Source organism: Cyprinus carpio, chromosome B2 (assembly GCF_018340385.1).
Source record: "Cyprinus carpio isolate SPL01 chromosome B2, ASM1834038v1, whole genome shotgun sequence".
Taxonomy (NCBI): Eukaryota; Metazoa; Chordata; class Actinopteri; order Cypriniformes; family Cyprinidae; genus Cyprinus; species Cyprinus carpio.
Window position 1 is genome coordinate 9,608,499 of NC_056598.1, and position 20,998 is coordinate 9,629,496.

Below are 20,998 nucleotides of genomic sequence, written 5' to 3' on the forward strand. Positions count from 1 at the left end.
GGCCTTGAACGTGGTAGGACCCTAGCTGTCTACAGAGGTTCAGAAAGCTCTCAAATGTCATCAAAAATATCTTCATTTGTGTTCCGAAGATGAACGAAGGTCTTCCGGGTTTGGAACGACATGATTGGAACGACATGATTAATGACAATTTTTATTTTTGGGTTATCTATCCCTTTAAAGACCTATTTTGCTGCATGTTTACAATCCTATTTATCATAAGAATTCATATTTAAATCAAAATATGTTTTATTACAATTTAATCATGCAGATTTGTAAAGATGACCAATCATAAAAATCACAGTAGTGAAAATCAAATAAAAAAACACATGTAAGGTTGTCCAGAACCCTCCTGTGCGTTAAAGTTCCAAAAAGCATGAGACATCATCACAACTTGATAAAACCTTCTACCCAGTCGTTTGGCAGGGATTGTGCTTGTTGCTCTGCAGGTGCTGCCAGTACTGGATGATCTCATTGGGATGAAACCCATGAGAGGAGATCAGGTTGCTGTACCTACAGCTAGAGTAGGGCACTCGCCAGTGATTGAACAGCAGTTCATTTGGTGGTGGCTTTGGCTTTATCTTCAGTTTAGCTAGACATTTACCCACATAAACTTCTTCTTAATGCAGTCTGGGTATGGTCAGAGATGCCACGTATATCCTTCGGGCCACATCACCTGAGAAGACGTATCCAGTCCCAGAACAAAAGGCAGGGTATGGCGTACCATGGTACACTTCTTAGGGCATATACCATTTACTCTCTTTGTTTCGGTTTTGGGACATGTCTGGCATAAGGTGTCCTGTCAAATATCTTTGTTTTGGTTGCCCTCTGGGATTTAGGAGTTCTTCTATGAGGTATTCGGTGTTGACAAACATGTCACTGTCTGTCTTCAAGATGTATTTGGCCTCGGGACAGTACTTTGTGATCCAGTACATCCCAATCAGCGTTTTCAGGGTAAGGTTGTTGTAAGTATCCCTGTAATCTTGCTGGATAATATCATGATATCGAAGACTCTATATTGTGTGCTGCAGATTGCTGCCATTTCTTTGGGTGTCTTGATTTACACCTATGATAAAAAGGCAGACAAAACCCAAACTCCCAGCCATGCTTTCATTGGCCCACATTTTCCTGATGGTGTCCCTGGTGGCCATTTTCTTGGGCTCAACCGCAATCAAAAGCACTAAGAAAGGAGCTCGCAGCAGACATGCGTTTGGCTCATTGAGGATGTACTAATAAGGCTCCTCTTTAAGTAACAGTCGAGCAACAGAAAAGGACAGCAGTTTGTAAGTGTTTAGCCATTTTTTCTCATTAGACTACAGCGCGGCCGTCGTTGCTAGGAAACTTTGTTTCATTTACTGTGTTTTTTACCTTGGTAAATACATGCTGAAGTGGCATTTGTTCTCGCGTTTGCCTATCACGGGACTCCCCAGTTTTGGTCTGCTAAATAGTAAGGCGTGGCCAGCTGACTTCAATAACAGGAACTCAGGCAAATATAACAGTGGTTAGTTTACATAACGTGTGAAGCCTCCTCGTGTGAAGACCGACGTGTGTAAAGACCATCGACTCTACCTGCGCGACTCCACTGAGCAAGGAGACAAACAAGGCACTTGAGTATTGATTTTCTCCCCTTTCTTTTCTTTTTGTACAGCTTGTCCTTATTTACTTAAATACTTATCTAAATAAGTCATTTGTACTCACTATGTGCTTACTGATCTCTACTATTACTACCAACACTCGGAAAGCACGCACTGTACATCAGAGACAGGCCTATCCCAAAAATCTACGGCATGTCCCTCTGACCTCTACTACTTTACGCTCTATTCCAGTTGGTCTCTGGAACTGCCAGTCTGCTGTTAACAAAGCAGATTTCATTTCTTCTATTGCTACTCATTCCGGTCTCAACCTCATGGCCCTAACTGAGACTTGGATCAAACCTGAAGACACCGCCACTCCTGCAGCCCTCTCCACTAATTTCACTTGTTCCCACACCCCTCGTACAACCGGGAGGGGTGGAGGTACTGGTCTCCTTATCTCAAAAGAATCAAAATTTGATCTTCAACCATCTCTTACATGTAACAGTTCATTTGAATCACATGCAATTACTATAACCCACCCTGTTAAAATCCACTTTGTGGTCATTTATCGTCCCCCAGGTCAACTGGGAAACTTCTTGGAGGAATTGGATGTGTTACTATCAAACTTTCCTGAGAATGATACTCCTCTGGTACTGCTTGCTGACTTCAACATCCACCTAGATAAACCCCAGGCTGCTGCCTTCAACACTCTGCTCGCCTCATTTGATCTCAAGTGAGCATCATGGACAACACTTTAGTTGCTCCACTGCACACCTCAGACCACTTCCTCATAACTGCTAACCTCGCACTTACTCCTGAAGTGGCACACGCTCCACCGCAGGTCACCTTTCAACAGAACCTATGCTCACTCTCTCCATCTCGCCTTCTATGGTTTCAACTTCACTTCCTTTACTCGCTCAGTTTTCAGCTCTGGACACGAACAGTGCTACTGACACTCTTTGCTCCACTCTGACCTCCTATTTAGACAACTTTTGCCCACTGTCATCCAGACCAGCACGCACCACCCCATCTGCCCCCTGGCTGTCCGATGTTCCCTATGAACATCGCTCTAAACTCAGGGCTGCAGAGAGGAAATGGCATAAATCAAGAAACTCTGCCGACCTCAGTGTGTATCAGTCTCTCCTTCTCTGCAAATGTCTTCACTGCACCAACATCATACTACCACAACAAAACTAACAACTGTTCTGACTCTCGCACTCTTTTTAAAACTTTCTCTTCTTAGTCCGCCTCCACCTCCTCCTTCATCGACTCTTACAGCCAATGACATTGCAGTTTTCTTCACAAATAAGACAAGAACCATCAGTGATCAATTCTCCACACCGCAGACGGATGATAACTTCATAACGACTAATACACACTCTCTCTCCTCCTCCTCTCCACTCTCAGAGATGGACGTTTCCAAACTTATCCTGTCTACTTATCCTACTACTTGTCCACTTGATCCTATTCCCACTCACCTCCTTCAAGTGATTTCTTCTTCAGTCATACCTTCACTTACTCACATGATCAACACCTCTCTTCACTCTGGTACAGTTCCCTCAGCATTTAAGCAGGCTCGGTTAAGCCCACTGCTTAAGAAAACTACAGACCGTTATCCCTTCTTCCATTCATTGCAAAGACACTTGAGCGAGTTGTGTTCAACCAACTCTCTATGTTTCTTGTACAGAACAACCTCCTGGACAGCAACCAATCTGGCTTCAAAAGCAGCCACTCAACTGAGACTGCCCTGCTCTCAGTTACTGAAGCCCTGCGACTGGCAAGAGCAGCTTCCAAATCCTCTGTACTTATCTTGCTGGATCTGTCTGCTGCTTTTGACACAGTTAATCACCAGATTAACTACTGTCCACCCTCAGAAAGATGGGCATCTTTGGAACCGCACTCCTGTGGTTTAAGTCCTACCTCTCAGATAGATCCTTCAGAGTGTCTTGGAGGGGTGAAGTTTCTAAGTCACATCTTCTTGCTACTGGGGTTCCTCAAGGCTCAGTACTTAGCCACTTCTCTTCTCCATCTACATGACGTCATTAGGATCTGTAATCAAGAAGCATGGCTTTTCCTATCACTGCTATGCTGATGACACTCAACTCTACTTCTCATTCCAACCAGATGATCTGACGGTAGCTGCTCGCATTGCAGCCCGTCTGAGTGACATTTCTAGCTGGATGAATGATCATCACCTTCAGCGCAACCTTACTAAGACAGAACTGCTGGTGGTTCCAGCTAACCCATCATTTCATCACAACTACTCTACACAGATAGGTTCAACAACCATAACTCCTTCCAGGACAGCCAGAAACCTAGAAGTTGTGATGGATCATCAGTTAAGCTTCACAGACCATATTGCTACAATTACCCGGTCCTGCAGATTTGCCTTATACAACATTAGGAAGATTAGACCCTTCCTGTCATAGCAAGCCACCCAACTTCTTGTCCAAGCTCATGTTCTCTCCAAACTGGACTATTGTAATGCTCTCCTGGCGGGCCTTCCTGCATGTACTATCAAGCCTCTACAACTGATCCAGAATGCAGCAGCGAAGGTTGTCTTCAATGAGCCAAAAAAAGGTCGCGTTACTCCTCTCCTCATCAGGTTACACTGGCTACCAGTAGCCGCTCGCATCAAATTCAAGGTACTGATGCTTGCCTACAAGACGACCACTGGCACGGCACAAATATACCTAAACTCACTAGTTCAAACTTATGCGCCCTCCAGAAGCTTGCATTCTGCAAGTGAACGGCGCCTTGTGGTGCCATCCCAAAGAGGTTCGAAATCACTCTCACTGACCTTTTCCTGGACTGTGCCCAGCTGGTGGAATGACCTCCCAATCTCAATTCGAACAGCCAAGTCTTTACTCATTTTCAAAAAACATCTAAAGACTCATCTTTTTGCCAGCACTTGACCAACTAATACTAGCACTTACCTTTTCTTGTCTATCCTATTCTTGGAAAAAAAAAAAAAATTCTCTCATTGGTCTGATTGCTTCTGTTGTTCTCATTTGTAAGTCGCTTTGGATAAAAGCGTCTGCTAAATGATTAAATGTAAATGTAAGAATCCTTGCCACTCTCATGTCTTCGCGTGAACTGATGTTTAAAAGCAAGGAGTTTTCCAACCCCTGCTGCAAACATTCATCCAAAGCTGAGATGACATTTTCATTTGAATTTAGTGGTGAAGGGGACTTTTCAAGCTCCCGCAACTTGTTGGGATTTTGGATTTTGGGTGGAAAAAGCCAGTGACCCTGAATAACGAGGCCTACCACAAACACAAGCACAATGAGGAAAAGGCAGAGACGACTGTATCTGTGCCTCAACTTCCATTCCATGATCTCTTTGGGTTTGTTGGATTTGTCAAGCCTCCCAGAGTAAACTGGGAGTCCAGATATGTGGAAACCTGCAAATAAAAAAGGGAACAATTTTTTAATGTTACTGCACAAAATGTGAGATATTTGAATTATCTACATAATAGATTTAAATGTGGCATTATCAAATGGAGCTCAGTGTGCTAAACTCTTGGTATACATAAACATTGTGGATGGCCCAGTTCCACCCTGGTCCTTGTGGAATCATCTTTGAAACATCTGTTTTTGTGCTGCTTCCAGTACTAAAACTTTTAAATGATCATCTTATGTGGTTTGCATCCATCAGGCTTCAAATAAAAACACAAAGCAACTGAGACAATTAGTTGTTCACCAAAATTTCACCTATATATCAGGTGCTACAGCTGAAAATCCTTAATGTCACAACAAATCTTTATTTGACAAATTCCCAGACATGATTAAATAGGCTAACGGCTAACCCACACAAGCCAGCCATCCCCATCATCATACTGGCTAACGTACACTCTTTGGACAATAAATTGGACTACATCCGATTACTACGCTCAACTCAGAGACTGTGTAAGGGAAACAGGTCAATTTAGCTCAAAGGGAATCATTTACGATTTTAAAGGGAATTTGAACAGAATCACTGTTTTACGGCTGATCACGGAGACGGCCAGCGATTCATTGAACGAGCCAGATAACATAAATTCTGCAATGGATATTAATAACCAAAATATAGTGAAAACACTATTAATTAGCACAGTAACAAGATCGGCAGTTTAAGACATTAACTTGTAAGCACAAAACACACGATACTTATCTTTTTAATATAAATAAGGCTTTATTAGATAAATCTAAGACATATAAACTAATCTAACACAAGCACACGCACTCACACATGCACACAAGTTGCAGGAGGATAGAAAGTTAGGAAAGAATGGGTTTAAGAATGAAAATGTGAAATCCCAAGTTTACAGCAATACGTGAAATTGCATAGACATGAACAACCATCAGTCACTTAATTAACCCTCTCATTGAGTTCCTCATTGAGGTTAAAATTATATTAGATAGCTACACCAGTTTAGATCAGAGTCTGGAGGTACGTTACTTGCGTTGCCTGTGTAAAGGGGGTTCCCTTTGTTGTCATTGAAAAGGGATTTTCCTGAGGTTGCTGATTGGCTGGAAGTTCAGTAGTTGTTGAAGTGACGTCTTGGAAAGCCCGTGGTTGGGCGTTGGCTGACGATGCGGAGTTGTGGGCTGGTTGAAGTTGAACGGGCACTCGAGGTCAGACTCAGAACACGAAACTCTCAAACGGAAAAGAAAAGAAACTAAAGTAAAAGAATAGAAGTAAAGTTTGACGAGACTAGGTGGTGTTTCTTCTCATCGTGGCTCAGTAGCATCAGGCATGGCCAGAACACCCTGGGACCGCACTCAAAGAATGCTAAAAGTGATGACTAAAAGCATGGCTAAAAGCTACAACTACAAGCAAAAGCTAAAAAGCCAAAGCTAAAAGCCAAAAACAAAAAGCCAAATTTGATGGTGTCCTGAGTATTTAAACTGGCCTTTCGGCCACACCTCAAATATTGTCTTGACCAATTAGATATTGTCTTTGCTCGGGTGTTGCGATGTTTGTCCTGCCCATTCATAAATCATATGTTATCTTATCAATCACGTGGTCCGAATTTTCTCGCTCTTGCAGGGTATAATTTTGGACATGATTCCTATGATAAGAATATGATACATTTGACAAATAACTGATGGTCAGAAATGTTTCAAGCAAGAAGATTCGAACACACAAATACTAAACATGAATATGAATACTTAAGCTATTCAATAGTTATTAAAAAGACATACACAATAAGTGATTAGAAACATGACAAATGTGTGGGTTTCATATTATGATAAGGAGTTAAGCAATGGACTGATATTCCTTTATAATTCTTTTTTGAGTTCATTTTGTTGCATCTACATCTGTAAAAGACGGTTTTTGTGCCATTCTCTGACATAAGGACGTTTTGTGGAGACCAGAGGTTAAAAGGTCCCCTTAAAGGAATTTCAGTCTGGTTCTTCTCTTGTAGGTGGGGGAAGTCAATCCATGTGATCATGATTACCATCATGGGTTTACATGTGATGGTAAGGCTGTGCATCTCTTAGATCATCAATCTGGATTAATTGCCCCAAATTTGACAATCTCTTCTCTGAACTGAAATTGTCAATAATTGTTTTAATGGTGTTAATTTTGAAAGTAGTTCTCTGAAAGAGTTGGTTGGTTATCTTGCTTCAGACTGTGGTGCTAGGAGTTGATTTACAACATCCTGTTGCCTTTATGTTGAATTTGGCTCCTTATGTTTCAACCATGATCCCGATCGAATCTTTAATTTTTCTGGTTCGGGTCTGATACGCTACAACTGTTAGAGGCTGTTGTGTTTTTGTGTTCACAGAAACATGGCTTAGCAACAGCGTTCCAGACGGCGCTATTCAGCTCGATCATCTGACGTGCTATCGAGAGGACAGAGCTCTCTTGGCTGGCTTTGTGTTTACATCAATGACACGTGGTGCCGTGATGCTGTTGTGGTCTGCAAACACTGCTCACCCCTGGTGGAGTTTATGATTATTAATGGCCGGCTGTTCTATCTACTGAGGGAATATACAGCCATACTTAAAGAGTGTTTTTCCAAAAATACACCAACACATTAACTTTCCAACACGAGGTAATAACGTTTTAGATTTTGTTTATACCACACAGAAAGGAGCTTACAATGCCCTCCCCTCCCCCACCTTGGTGCCTTAGACCACATCACTGTCATGCTAATGACTGCATACAGACTGCTCGTTAAAGTCGCCAAACGAGTTCACAAATAAATTCAAGTGTGGCCAGAAGGGTCGTCAGAGGCTCTTCAAGACTGTTTTGACACAACTGACTGGAATATGTTTAAGCAGGCTGCCACATACAATAACACTACCATAGACCTCCAAGTGTACTCAGAGACTGTCACTGCCTACATCACCAAGTGTACTGATGATGTAACAGTCACAAAGACCACCACTGTCCGGGCCAACCAGAAGCCGTGGATGACAGGGGAGGTCTACAGACTTCTGAAGATGCAGAATGCTGCAATCAGAGCTGGAGATGAGGGGGGCCTGAGGACAGCTAGGGCCAACCTATCCCGCGGCATCAGACAGGCTAAGAGACAGTACTCCAGGAGGATAACCCATCGTTTCAGCGACAGCAGAGACACTCAGAGCCTGTGGCAGGGGATACAGACCATTACGGACTACAAGCCCCAACCGCGGACCTGTGACAGCAACATCTCCCTGCTGAATGAGCTGAACACCTTCTTGGCTCGCTTTGAGGAACAAAACAGCACCACTGCACCACTCCCAGTGACCAGGTGATGACGATGACCCCAGACAGCGTGAGGAGATCCTTCAGCAGGATCAAAGCATGCAAAGCTCCGGGTCCTGATAACATCCCTGGGCATGTACTGAGAGACAGTGCAGTGGAACTCACTGATCTCCTTACAGACATTTTCAACATCTCGCTTAGTCAGGCTTTTGTTCCCACATGCTTCAAAGCTACCATCATCATTCCAGTCCCGGAAAAACCGTCTCTATCCTGCTTCAATGACTACTGTCCTGATGCACTTACTTCCATCCCCATGAAGTGCTTTGAACGGCTAGTCATGCACCTTATCAAGTCTGCCTTCTCCCCCTGCCTGGACCCCTTCCAGTTTGCATATCGGTCCAACCGCTCGACCGATGACGCCATCGCAACTGCCCTCCACTCAGCACTCACACATATAGACAAAAAGGACTCATATGTCAGAATGCTGTTCATAGACTTCAGTTCAGCATTCAACACAATCATACCTCAACAGCTCATTTACAAACTGGTCCAGCTGGGACTCAACACTTTGCTGTGCAACTGGCTGTTGGACTTTCTGACTGGAAGACCTCAGGCAGTACGGGTCGGTAGCAACACATCCTGCACCATCACACTGAACACTGGGGCCCCCCAAGGATGTGTGCTGAGCCCCCTCCTCTTCACTCTGCTGAGCCACGATTGGACACCATCACACAACTCCAACCTCTTTATTAAGTTTACGGATGACACGACTGTGGTGGATCTCATTAGCAACAGAGATGAGACAAACTACAGGAGCGAGGTGAGCCACCTGGCCGGGTGGTGCAGTGTCAACAATCTCTCTCTGAACGTGTAGAAGATGAAGGAGATTGTTGTTGACTTCAGGAGAGTGTACACTCAGCATGCTCCTCTGACTATCAACGGTGCAACTGTGGAGAGAGTGAGCAGCACAAAGTTCCTGGGTGTGCACATCACAGAGGACCTCTCCTGGACCGACAACACCACAGCACTGGCCAAGAAAGCACAGCAGTGTCTCTACTTCCTCCGCAAACTGAGAAGAGCCAGAGCCCCGGCCCCCATCATGTGCAACTTCTACAGAGGCACCATTGAGAGCATCCTCACTAGCTGCATCACTTTGTGGTATGGGGCCTGCAACGTGTCCTGCCTGAAGACTCTTCAACGCATAGTGAAAGCAGCTGAGAAGATCATTGGTGTCTCTCTCCCCTTTCTCCAGGACATTTACGGAACCCGTCTCACTCGCAAAGCCCTCTGCATTGCAGGTAATCCCACACACCCGTCACACAGCTTCTTCAGTCTGCTGCCATCAGGGAGGAGACTGTGGAGTCTCCAGGCCAGGATCAGCAGTCTGAAGGACAGCTTCATTCATCAGGCTGTCAGGAAGCTGAACTCGCTCCCGAACTTAACCCCCCCACCCCTTCAGCCCCAGGCACCACTGAACTATGAACCCCCCCCCCCCCCCAGGTCCCACATCCCCAGGTCCTTCCACTCCCCTCTCCCACTAACATACGATGACAGCATTGGTCTGCTCACTACCTCATTCAGCATAGAACTGATGTCATTCTACTACCTCTTCAGTCAGTTTAAATAAAAGAACTGCTCTCTGAGCCCTTTGTCACTTTAATCAGACTGAATAAGCTTTTTTTGCACTACAATCTTTTTATCTGCACTGTTTGTTCACCTCACTGGTTTGCACTCTATCTTGCGCTGCTTTAACTTTATTTTTATTTTCATTATTTTTTGCATGCCCTTATTTGTATAGTTGTATTTTAGATTTTAGATTTGATCTGTATCTATCTGTATTTTAGGCTCTACTGTTAATGTTATCTATACGCACCATGGGTCTGAGAGTAACGCAATTTCAGTTCTCTTTATGTATGTACTGTACATGTGGAAGAATTGACAATAAAGCAGACTTGACTTGACTTGAAATATATTGCCTTCCATTTAAAAAGAAGAAACATTTTAAGACAGTTTGTAATATAATATTTCTATATGTGCTAAACTGCAGAATTTAGCCTATCGTAGGTCATAGTATTTTTCACTGCAGTATTGCTATTTTACAATTAATTCAAATTGCAGGCATAGTGCACCAATCAACAACTGCTTGTTTGTGTACACCAGAAAGCACTTTTATGTGTCCTCAGTGTACAAAAAAACAAATGTTTATGAATTATTATATAAATATTATTATTATAATTGCTGTTACTACAGCCTTTTTGTTGTCTGGTTTGATGTACCTTTCACTTGGTCTGAATGAGATGCTTGCTATTTGTCAGTCCTGTTGCAGAAAGATGCTGTGGGCTTTGCCATTGTATCTTTTTATAGCTCTTGTCATTTAAGTCTCTACCTCTTCCTATGGTTTGCCACTCCTTTTCTTTACAGTCTAAGTGCAAAGAAGATATTTTTACTTGAATAATGATCAACGATGCACACCTGACTCAGACTTAGCAACATCAAGGACCCCAAGCAAATAGCCGGTTTAGTAGCCCCAGCACACCATTTATGTGCTCTTTTATATTTGTAACCTTTATTATTTTGCTCTCTCTCTCTCTCTGTCTCTCTCTCTCTATCATAGTTTTAACTTTATTTACCACTCCACAGTATAGGATTGTATGGATAAATGCAATAAATAATTAGTCAACCTGATTTTGTTCTAAGTCGTATTACCTTATTTTACCATACCTTTACAAAAATCATGCTTGCACCTGTCCATTTTTAATAACCACCTTTTTTTCTAAAAGATAAAATATTCATAATCAATAATCAACTCTTCGGCATACTGTAGGGTTTACAAAAAAAAAAAAAAAAAAAAAAAACTGAAAATATAATCTCTTATTAAGCAACAATCTTCACAAACAAGTGAATCATTTTGAGAAATTGAGATTAGTAAAAAACCATGACATGAAAACCTGTAAACCTGAAAAGACATTCATCTGTCACATGAATGAACAATGTATAGAAAGCTATGTATACCTAACCCAATTATTCTTTCTTTTTTTGTATTCATAATTAAAACAGTGTCAATTTACACTAAGTGCAACTAGCCTGCCTTGTTGGCAGAGGCTATTTACACCAAGTCCACCCACCAACATGTGGTTGGGCTAGATAACATTACAAAAGACAGCTGTCAAACAACAGCTCTAGTGTTGTAGATGGTAAAGTGTGTGGTGTAGTCTTTTTGATGCAATCGACCCGAGTTCGAATCCGCCTTTTTGCCGAACTTGTTCTTCTCCCTTTTCACATCTCAAATCACATCGGAAAGTCATTTATTTTCAATAAAAATGAAGGAAATAATCGAAAAGTTGAAAATAAAGTATCAAGTAGGGCTAGGGGTAGGTGTAGGTAGCATACTGTTTTATAATGTACCACAATACTGAAGTGCAGATATATGTCACTATTTGCAATAGGTAGTATTAATAAGTTTATGTAACAGGCTTCAGTTTAGTTGCTGCCTTAAATTAGGGCTGCCAACTTTTGAGTTCAACTTGGAGTGGGAATGCCCACAGTGGGTGGGGGTTTGGTTGGAGTTGTTTGGGTCCAAATAATTAAATAAACCAACCTCCGGTTTGACCGAAAAGGCTTAAGCCTAGTGCCATGCTAAAATGTAAGTCTGAGCTGTTTCAACTGAAAGAAATATGCACTGATCTTAAAGCATGTCAGTGCCTTGTTTTGTCTCAAGATGCACATCAGTAATGTTTTTTTCTAAGGCATTTTTATACTTAAATGTCCTAATTAAATTATGGTCTAATCCTGGCTTAGTCTAAGCTCTGTCTGTGAAACCAGGCCAAAGAGTTTTGTCTGATATCTGGATATGTAATAACTAACCCTAACCCTAACTTTTCAAAAATATTTTGACATGAAAATTCTAATATTTTTTCTATTAATCTGGGCCCGTATTTATCAAGCTTCTCAAAGTGCCATTTTAGTCTTAAGTGCTGAGAATTCATTAAATTTACTCCTGCTTTCAAACTTAAGTATAAAAGCAAGTTAACAAATTTCTTAAAGCTAAGAATCACTCTTACTCTCCCAGTTAAGACAGCTCGAGTGGTCTCTCAAGTGGTTAGGAGTTGCCAGTAGGGGCTTGTGATGGAACTGAAGAGACAGAGACGTGCGCAAACTTGCATTTTATAACATGTTTCCGCTGTTTGATTAATTCAGCAAGCAGTAATGCTTCCTCCTCCTGCCATGTTCGGTTTTCTTTTGGAATCCACGGTGGTTGATTACATGAGCATAGCAAAGCTGCATGGTACGCTGGTGAAATTGTGTAATACAACCTTCTCCTCCAGCACAATTCCCCTGTTGAAGACCTCATGTAAGAAGGTGTACTGCAGTGAAACTTCATAGTCTATTACAAGGCCAACTTGCATGCCTTACATCTCACCATGAGCCTTTAAAATGGCAAAGTAATTTTGTAGAAATTACACACAGTTGGTTATTATATACACTGTACACTGAGGAAGTTCACTATACACCGAAATACTTGGAAGAAACACATTAGGTATTTTGAATAACAAAAAAGGCAATGGTTTAATGCTTCTCTATGTTGCTTATGTGAGTAACTGCTTCTCAGATGTGACCTTGGACCACAAAACCAGTCTTAAGTCGATGAGGTATATTTGTAGCAATAGCCAACAATGCATTGTATAGACCAAAATTATTGATATTTTTTTAATGACAAAAATCATTAGGATATTAAGTAAAGAGACAACTTTAAAGGCTTTTTTCTTAATATTTCTCTATTTTTTTCTCCTTTTTTTTGCACCCTCAGATTCCAGATTATCAAATAGTTGTATCTCGGCCAAATATTGTCCTATCCTAATTAACCATACATCAATGGAACTCTTATTTATTCAGCTTTCAGATGATGTATAAATCTCAGTTTCACTACACGAAATGTGATCGCACCTTTATATTGTGTCTGTTTGGACGTGAGTGGCGTGGCATGACCTGGAAAAAATGAAAGAGAACCAGTTTAATCAGTGATGACATCTACTGTCCACACGTACTTTGCGTTGATCGAGTTTTGCAAATGTGTGGTATGACTGTACATGGCCAGATGTGGAAACCCCCTTCTGATCAACAGGTTTGGCTGGTTCAGCTGCTAGCAGGTGCATTATCAAGCATGCCGTCACACAAGTTTCTTTTTTTTTTCTTTTTTTTCAGAACAGAACGACTTTAAACGGATCCAAATATTTTTTATGAATGTTGTGCATCTTGTGTTTGCTGGTGCATTGAGAGGGATTATTTTTGTCTGTTTGTTGGCATTAAAATGGCTCTGGCAAAACCATCTATCAGAAAGCCAGACTAAAACTGTAATGTAATTTCTCAGGAAAACAAAAGAAGACTGATATAAGGAAGATAGATGATTATTAAAGCATGGTCTCTCTAGTGTACAGTATATTGCACATCTTGGCAAATACAGTTGGTAATGTAGAAAAATCGTATATTGCACAATTATTCTACAGAAGCACCAATTTAAAAAATGCTTTAGTAAATCCCACAAATCAAACCTTACTAAGATAAAAGAGATACTAATATAAAACACTGAAAATTAATTTTCGCTAATAAATTGTATTTGTGGAAAAATTCCAAGTCAAATTTGGATAAGACCTATTTACATGGCATAACGTTATCTGAATATCTTCTTGGTAAGACAAGCATATACATGACTGACAAGTCAAAAAAATTTCTGTCCAAGACAGTGTAAAAGGTGGAAACCTGTGCTTTTGAATTCCCTGAGGCAAGAAGATATGGTTGAGGGTTTCCTTAAGCGGTCAGGAGATGATCATCAAGACATGACTGAAACACAACATAAATTTCCCTTTATAAACAATTTGTTTAAAAATAGGCATTAAATGAAGGATCACTCCAAGAGCACAGGGCCAAAAAGAAACCTCTCAGCAGGGACCAATCCTAGCGTCTCCCGTGATGCAGCGTCAAAGTCATACCAAACAGAGCATCATTGGGGACGCAACGTCAAAGTCACACCAATCTGAGCTTCTTTGGGGATGCAGCGTTGAAGGACCGCCGAACTCCCCGAATGAGAATGTTTAGTGTGCAGAGAGGAGCTGGAGTCAAGTATCAGGGTCCCAACAGAAATGAGATGCCAGGGCCGGAAGCAGAACCTGTAAAGTCTGGTAGGATGAGAGGGAACAGTTCTAGACAGAAACAAAAAATCAAAACACTTGGAGCCTAAGACAACATAACACGGCAGGGATGGGCAAACAAGACAAGACGGTCACTAGCGAAGCATTACACGACATACAACGTTCTGACAAAAGACGGCGCATGAGAGGAACTAAAATAGGGGAGAGCTAATGAGGAAAGAGTGGCTACAGGTGTGACAGAACACAGAGAATAAAGGATAACGAGTGGAAGGGGGAAGACACCACACTGACAGCAGAACACATGAGCTGCCAAAACAAAACCCCATGTGCTCAGAGACAAGGCACACAGACACAACGACAAAAACACCGCATCTCAGACCTAAGCCATGACATTAAGTACAATATTTAGAATAGGATAGAGTTGTCTTAACAAACCTTATGAAATTTCCCCAGATGATATGTTGCCTCTCCAACACTTATCTTCTTGGGCCACTTTCTTCCAGCTGATTTTGGAGTAAAAAGATCCAGCAGGACAAGTAGAGAAGCCATGTCACTGTCCCATTCTGGAGACAGAAAATAACAGTAATTATTTCAAACTAGTCTGTTTATGGCATCTCCAAGTTACTCCTGTGTATTGTGCATCATAATATCTTAAAATTACGAACTATTAGTGGGGTAGGTATTATAGTTGTGCTGGAGAGCAAACCAAATTTTTAAATTTCATACTTACTGCCCATGCCCAAAGGCAAGGGGACTTTTACTCTTACTATGTTCTTAAACGCATCATGTTTTTTTAATGTAAATAGTTATGAACAGCATTCCCAAAGCATGAATAAATTGATGAACTTTATTAATAGACAACATTTTTAGAAATAACTGTGTATTTAGTGTTTTTCACAAAACTTTTGGGAAAAATGCTTTTGGAAAATAATCAATAAAAACTTTTTAAAAATAAGATTGATTGACTCAAGAAACAACATTACTATTTTCATGATTGCTGTACCTGGATCATCATTCAGTACAGCTTTCAGATGCTGTTTTAGGAGAGCAGTCTCTTTAAGGTCCCTGGCCTTCTGAATGACATTTTCTTTAAAACTGGTGTTCCATTTTTCCAGGAAACTTGAAGCAACCTCTGCTCCAAACATCAGTGAAAACTCTAATTTAAAAATAAAAAAAGACAACCATTCAGACATCTAATGTCACATAATATTTTTTAAAATAAAATTCCACATTCTCATTTATTACTTACAAGTCTTTGACATCCAAGAAAAGAGGAAACATTTGTAGTACATCAGCTGATCACTGCAGGTCAGGGAGAATCTGTAGTGGAATTTACGTTACACTGTCTTTATACACCACTCAAGAATGCCTTTGTTTCTTTAAATGTCATAGAAATGTAAATATAATCTAGAGCTGTGTCAGCAAACCTATCATATGTAACAAGATATTCCCAGGGTCAGACAAAATAATCACATTACATTACTCTGCTTACCACAAGTTGTGAGAGTAACACAATCTGTCTGATTTGAGGTTGCACAAAACTCTGTCAGTTCTTGGATGTTTCAGCAAATAAAAGTTCTGAAAAACACACATTTTGTCTCGGAGTCAAGATACAAACTTTAAAAATATCTATAAAACAAAACAAATGTTCTTAAATGTCCTACCATCATTTAATCATTTTACATTTAATCATTTAGCAGACGCTTTTATCCAAAGACTTACAAATGAGAACAGTAGAAACAATCAGATCAAAAAGAGAACAACAACGGTATACAAGTGCTATGACAAGTCTCAGTTAGTCTAGTACAGAACACGTAGCCAGGTTTTTTCTTTTTTTTTTATGAATATGATAGACAAGAAAAAGAAAAGGTAAGTACTAGTATTAGTTGGTTAAGTGCAGGTGAAAAAGATGAGTCTTTAGATGTTTTCTGAAAATGAGTAAAGACTCAGCTGTTAGAATTGAGATCGGGAGGTCATTCCACCAGCTGGGCGCAGTCCAGGAAAAAGTCTGTGAGAGTGATTTTGAACCTCTTTGGGTTGGCACCACAAGGCGTCGTTCACTTGCAGAGCGCAAACTTCTGGAGGGGCGCATAAGATTGAACTTATGAGTTTAGGTATGTTGGCGTCGTGCCAGTGGTCGTCTTGTAGGCAAGCATCAGTACCTTGAATTTGATGCGAGCGGCTACTGGTAGCCAGTGTAACCTGATGAGGAGAGGAGTAACATGAGCTGTTTTTGGCTCATTGAAGACAAGCCTCGTTGCTGCTGCATTCTGGATCAGTTGTAGAGGCTTGATCGTACATGCAGGAAGGCCCGCCAGGAGAGCATTACAATAGTCCAGTTTGGAGAGAACAAGAGCTTGGACAAGAAGTTGGGTGGCTTGCTCTGACAGGAAGGGTCTAATCTTCCTAATGTTTTATAAGGCAAATCTGCAGGACCGGGTCGTTGTAGCAATATGGTCTGTGAAGCTTAACTGATGATCCATCACAACTCCTAGGTTTCTGGCTGTCCTGGAAGGAGTTATGAACCCAGCTGTACAGAAAATTTGTGATGAAACGATGGGTTAGCTGGAACCACCAGCAGTTCTGTCTTAGTAAGGTTGAGCTGAAGGTGATGGTCATTCATCCAGCTAGAAATGTCACTCAGACATGCTGAAATGCGAGCAACTACCGTCGGGTCATCTGGTTGGAATGAGAAGTAGAGTTGAGTGTCATCAGGCGTAGCAGTGATAGGAAAAGCCATGCTTCTGAATGACAGATCCTAATGACGTCATGTAGATGGAGAAGAGAAGTGGTCCAAGTACTGAGCCTTGCCTTAAGGAACCCCAGTAGCAAGTTGTTGTGACTTAGAAACTTCACCCCTCCAAGACACCATGAAGGATCTATCAGAAAGGTAGGAGTTAAGCCACTGGAGTGCGGTTCCAGAGATGCCCATCTTTCTGAGGGTGGACGGGAGAATCTGGTGATTAACGGTGTCAAAAGCAGCAGACAGGTCCAGCAAAATGAGTACTGAGGATTTTGAAGCTGCTCTTGCCAGTCGCAGGGCTTCAGTAACCGAGAGCAGGGCAGTCGCAGTTGAGTGGTCGCTTTTGAAGCCAGATTGGTTGCTGTCCAGGAGGTTGTTCTGTACAAGAAACATAGAGAGCTGGTTGAACACAGCTCGTTCGAGTGTCTTTGCAATGAATGGAAGAAGGGATACCGGTCTGTAGTTTTCTAGAAGTGCTGGATTTAGAGATGGTTTCTTCAGCAGTGGGCTTACCTGAGCCTGCTTAAATGCTGAGGGAAATGTTCCAGAGTGAAGAGAGGAGTTGATAATGTGAGTAAGTGAAGGTATGACTGAAGAAGAAATCGCTTGAAGGAGGTGAGTGGGGATCGGATCCAGTGGGCAAGTAGTAGGATGACTGGACAGGATAAGTTTGGAAACGTCTGTCTCTGAGAGTGGAGAGAAGGAGGAGAGAGAGTGTGCATTAGTCGTTGTGAAGTTATCCTCAGTCTGCGGTGTGGAGAATTGGTCACTGATGGTTTTTTGTCTTATTTGTGAAGAAAACTGCAAAGTCGTCAGCTGTAAGAGTCGATGGAGGAGGAGGTGGAGGCGGATTAAGAAGAGAAGAGAAGGTTCTGAAGAGTGTCCGAGCGTCACAACAGTTGTTAATTTTGTCGTGGTAGTATGATGTTTTAGCAGTGAAGACGTTTGCAGAGAAGGAAGAGAGGAGAGACTGATACACAGTGAGGTCGGTAGAGTTTCTTGATTTATGCCATTTCCTCTCTGCAGCCCTGAGTTTAGAGCGATGTTCCGGAGAACATCGGACAGCCAGGGGGCAGATGGGGGTGGTGCGTGCTGGTCTAGACAACAGTGGGCAAAAGTTGTCCAAGCAAGAGGTTAGAGTGGAGCAAAAAGTGTCCGTAGCACTGTTCGTGTCCAGAGCTGAAAAACTGCGAGAGTGAAGGAAGTGAGGATGAAACCACAGAGGATAGGCGAGATGGAGAGAGTGAGCGTAGGTGCCGTCGAAAGGTGACCTGCGTTGGAGCGTGGTGGATGATAAAACATTTTGATGCATGAAACATCATCACAACTTGATGATAAAACATTCTACCCAGTCGTTTGACAGGGATTGTGCTTGTTGCTCTGCAGGTGCTGCCAGTCCTGGATGATCTCATTGGGATGAAACCCATGAGAGGAGATCAGGTTGCTGTACCTACAGCTAGAGTAGGGCACTCGCCAGTGATTGAACAGCAGTTCATTTGGTGGTGGCGTTGGCTCTATCTTCAGTTTAGCTAGACATTTACCCATGTAAACATCTTCTAAATGCAGTCTGGGCATGGTCAGAGATGCCACGTATATTCTTTGGACCACATCGCCTAAGAAGACGTATCCAGTCCCAGAACAAAAGGAAGGGTATCGCCTACCAGGGTACACTTCTCAGGGCATGTACCATTTACTCTCTTTGTTTCAGTTTGAGGACATGTCTGGAATAAGATGTCCTGTAAAATATTTGTTTTGGTTGCCCTCTGGGTTTTAGGAGTTCTTCTATGAGGTATTCGGTGTAAACAAACATGTCACTGTCTGTCTTCAAGACATATTTGGCCTCAGGGCAGTACTTTGTGATCCAGTACACCCCTATCAGCGTTTTCAGGGTAAGGTAGTTGTAAGTATCCCTGTAATCTTGCTGGATAATATCATGGTATCGAAGACCTTCTTCCTCTATGTGTGCTGGAGACTGCTGCCATTTCTTTGGCTGTCTTGATTTACACCTATGATAAAAAGGCAGACGAAACCCAAAACCCCAGCCACGCTTTCATTGGCCCACGTTTTCCTGATGGCGTCCCTGGCGGCCATTTTCTTGGGCTCAACCGCAATCAAAAGCAATAAGAAAGGAGCTTGCAGCAGACATGCGTTCGGCTCGTTGAGGATCTACTCATAAGGCTCCTCTTTAAGTATCCTTGCCACTCTCATGTCTTTGTGCGAACTGATGTTTAAAAGCAAGGAGTTTTCCAACCCCTGCTGCAAACATTTATCCAAAGCTGAGATGATTTTCACTTGAATTTAGTGGTGAGGGGGACTCTTAATGCTCCTGCAACTTGTTGGAATTTTGGATTTTGGTTGGATAAAGCCAGTGACCCTCAATAACGAGGCACAAGCACAATGAGGGAAAGTCAAGGACAACTGTATCTGTGCCTCAACTTCCATTCCATGATCTCTTTGGGTGTGTTGGATTTGGCAAGCCTCCCAGAGTAAACTGTGAGTCCAGATATGTGGAAACCTGCAAATAAAAAAAGGGAACAATTTTTAATTAATTTATTTATTTTAAGAATATGGCCCAGCAGGCCTGCCGGGGATTCATTCGATTGGCATCACGGAGGTATTGGAGGTTCTTATGATCAGTGATGACTGAATGGGTGATTGGCTCCCTCCAGCTAACGCATCCATTCCTCCAGAGCAAGCTTGAGGGCCAACAAGCTCCCAGTGTCGTAGTTCTGCTCTGCTGGGGTCAGTTTCTTGGAAAAGTAGGCACAAGGCTGGAGGCATGGAGGCTTACCGAAGGTGGTTCCAGTGGTGGAGGCGTCCACGTCAACCACAAATGGAGTCTCGGGATCCGGGTGGCGAAGGATGGGAGCTGTGCTGAAGGCCTTTTTGAGTGCTTGGAAGGCTTCATGGGCGTTGGAACTCCAGGACAGGGACTTGGGCTTTCCTCAAAGTAAGGTGGTTAATGGAGATGTATGCTGACTGAAATCCTGAATGAAACATCTGTAGAAGTTAGCAAATCCTGAGAACCTCTGGAGTTCCTTTACTAAAGGAGGAACGGGCCACTCAGCAATGGTCGTTACCTTCCCCTGGTCCATCTGGATACCTTCTGGGCTGATGTTGTAGCCGAGGAACCGTACCGTGGAGAGGTGAAACTCACATTTCTCCAGCTTAAGGAACAGATGGTGTTGTCAAAGCTTCTGCAGGACCTGCTTCATGTGGTGGTGATGTTCAGCCAGGTTCCGGGAATAGATGAGTATATCAATGTACACGATGACTGACTTGAAGGAATTCCTAGAACACCTCCTTCATGAATCCTTGGAACACAGAGGGGGCGTTGGCAAGTCCATACGGCATAACACAGTACTCAGTGCCCAGAATGGGTAATGAAGGCCATCTTCCACTCATCACCTTTTCAGATGCGAGTTTATATGCACTCCGCAGGTCCAGCTTGGAGAAGATGTGGAATCCACAGAGTTCCTCAAGGCCGGCAAGGACCAGGGAAGTGTTTTTTGGGAGTTCAGGGCTCTGTAGTCGATGCATGGCCGCAAACCCCCATCCTTCTTGCCCACGAAGAAGCTTTAGGCAGCAGGTGAGCTGGACGGCTGGATGAATCCCTGATTAAGAGTCTCCTGGATGTATTCCTCCATAGCCTTGCACTCCGGGATGGACAACGGGTATACTCTACCCTTGGGGAGTTTTGCTTCAGGCAGCAAGTCGATGGCACAGTCCCACAGCCTGTGAGGTGGTAAGTGGGTGGCTGCCTGCTTGAAGATATCCTGGAATGCCACAATCAGATGGAATTGTTGGAGCCACATTTGGCTCAGGGCTCTCTGAGGGTGGACACAACCTGACAGACCGGT

At 42.5% G+C, this 20,998-nt stretch overlaps 2 pseudogenes; both read right to left on the reverse strand.

The window, feature by feature from the left end:
- Nucleotides 1-404: 404 nt before the first annotated feature.
- On the reverse strand, nucleotides 405-15,540 carry LOC109103452 (annotated as a pseudogene).
- A 2,886-nt stretch (nucleotides 15,541-18,426) lies between these two features.
- On the reverse strand, nucleotides 18,427-20,678 carry LOC109072019 (annotated as a pseudogene).
- Nucleotides 20,679-20,998: the final 320 nt, after the last annotated feature.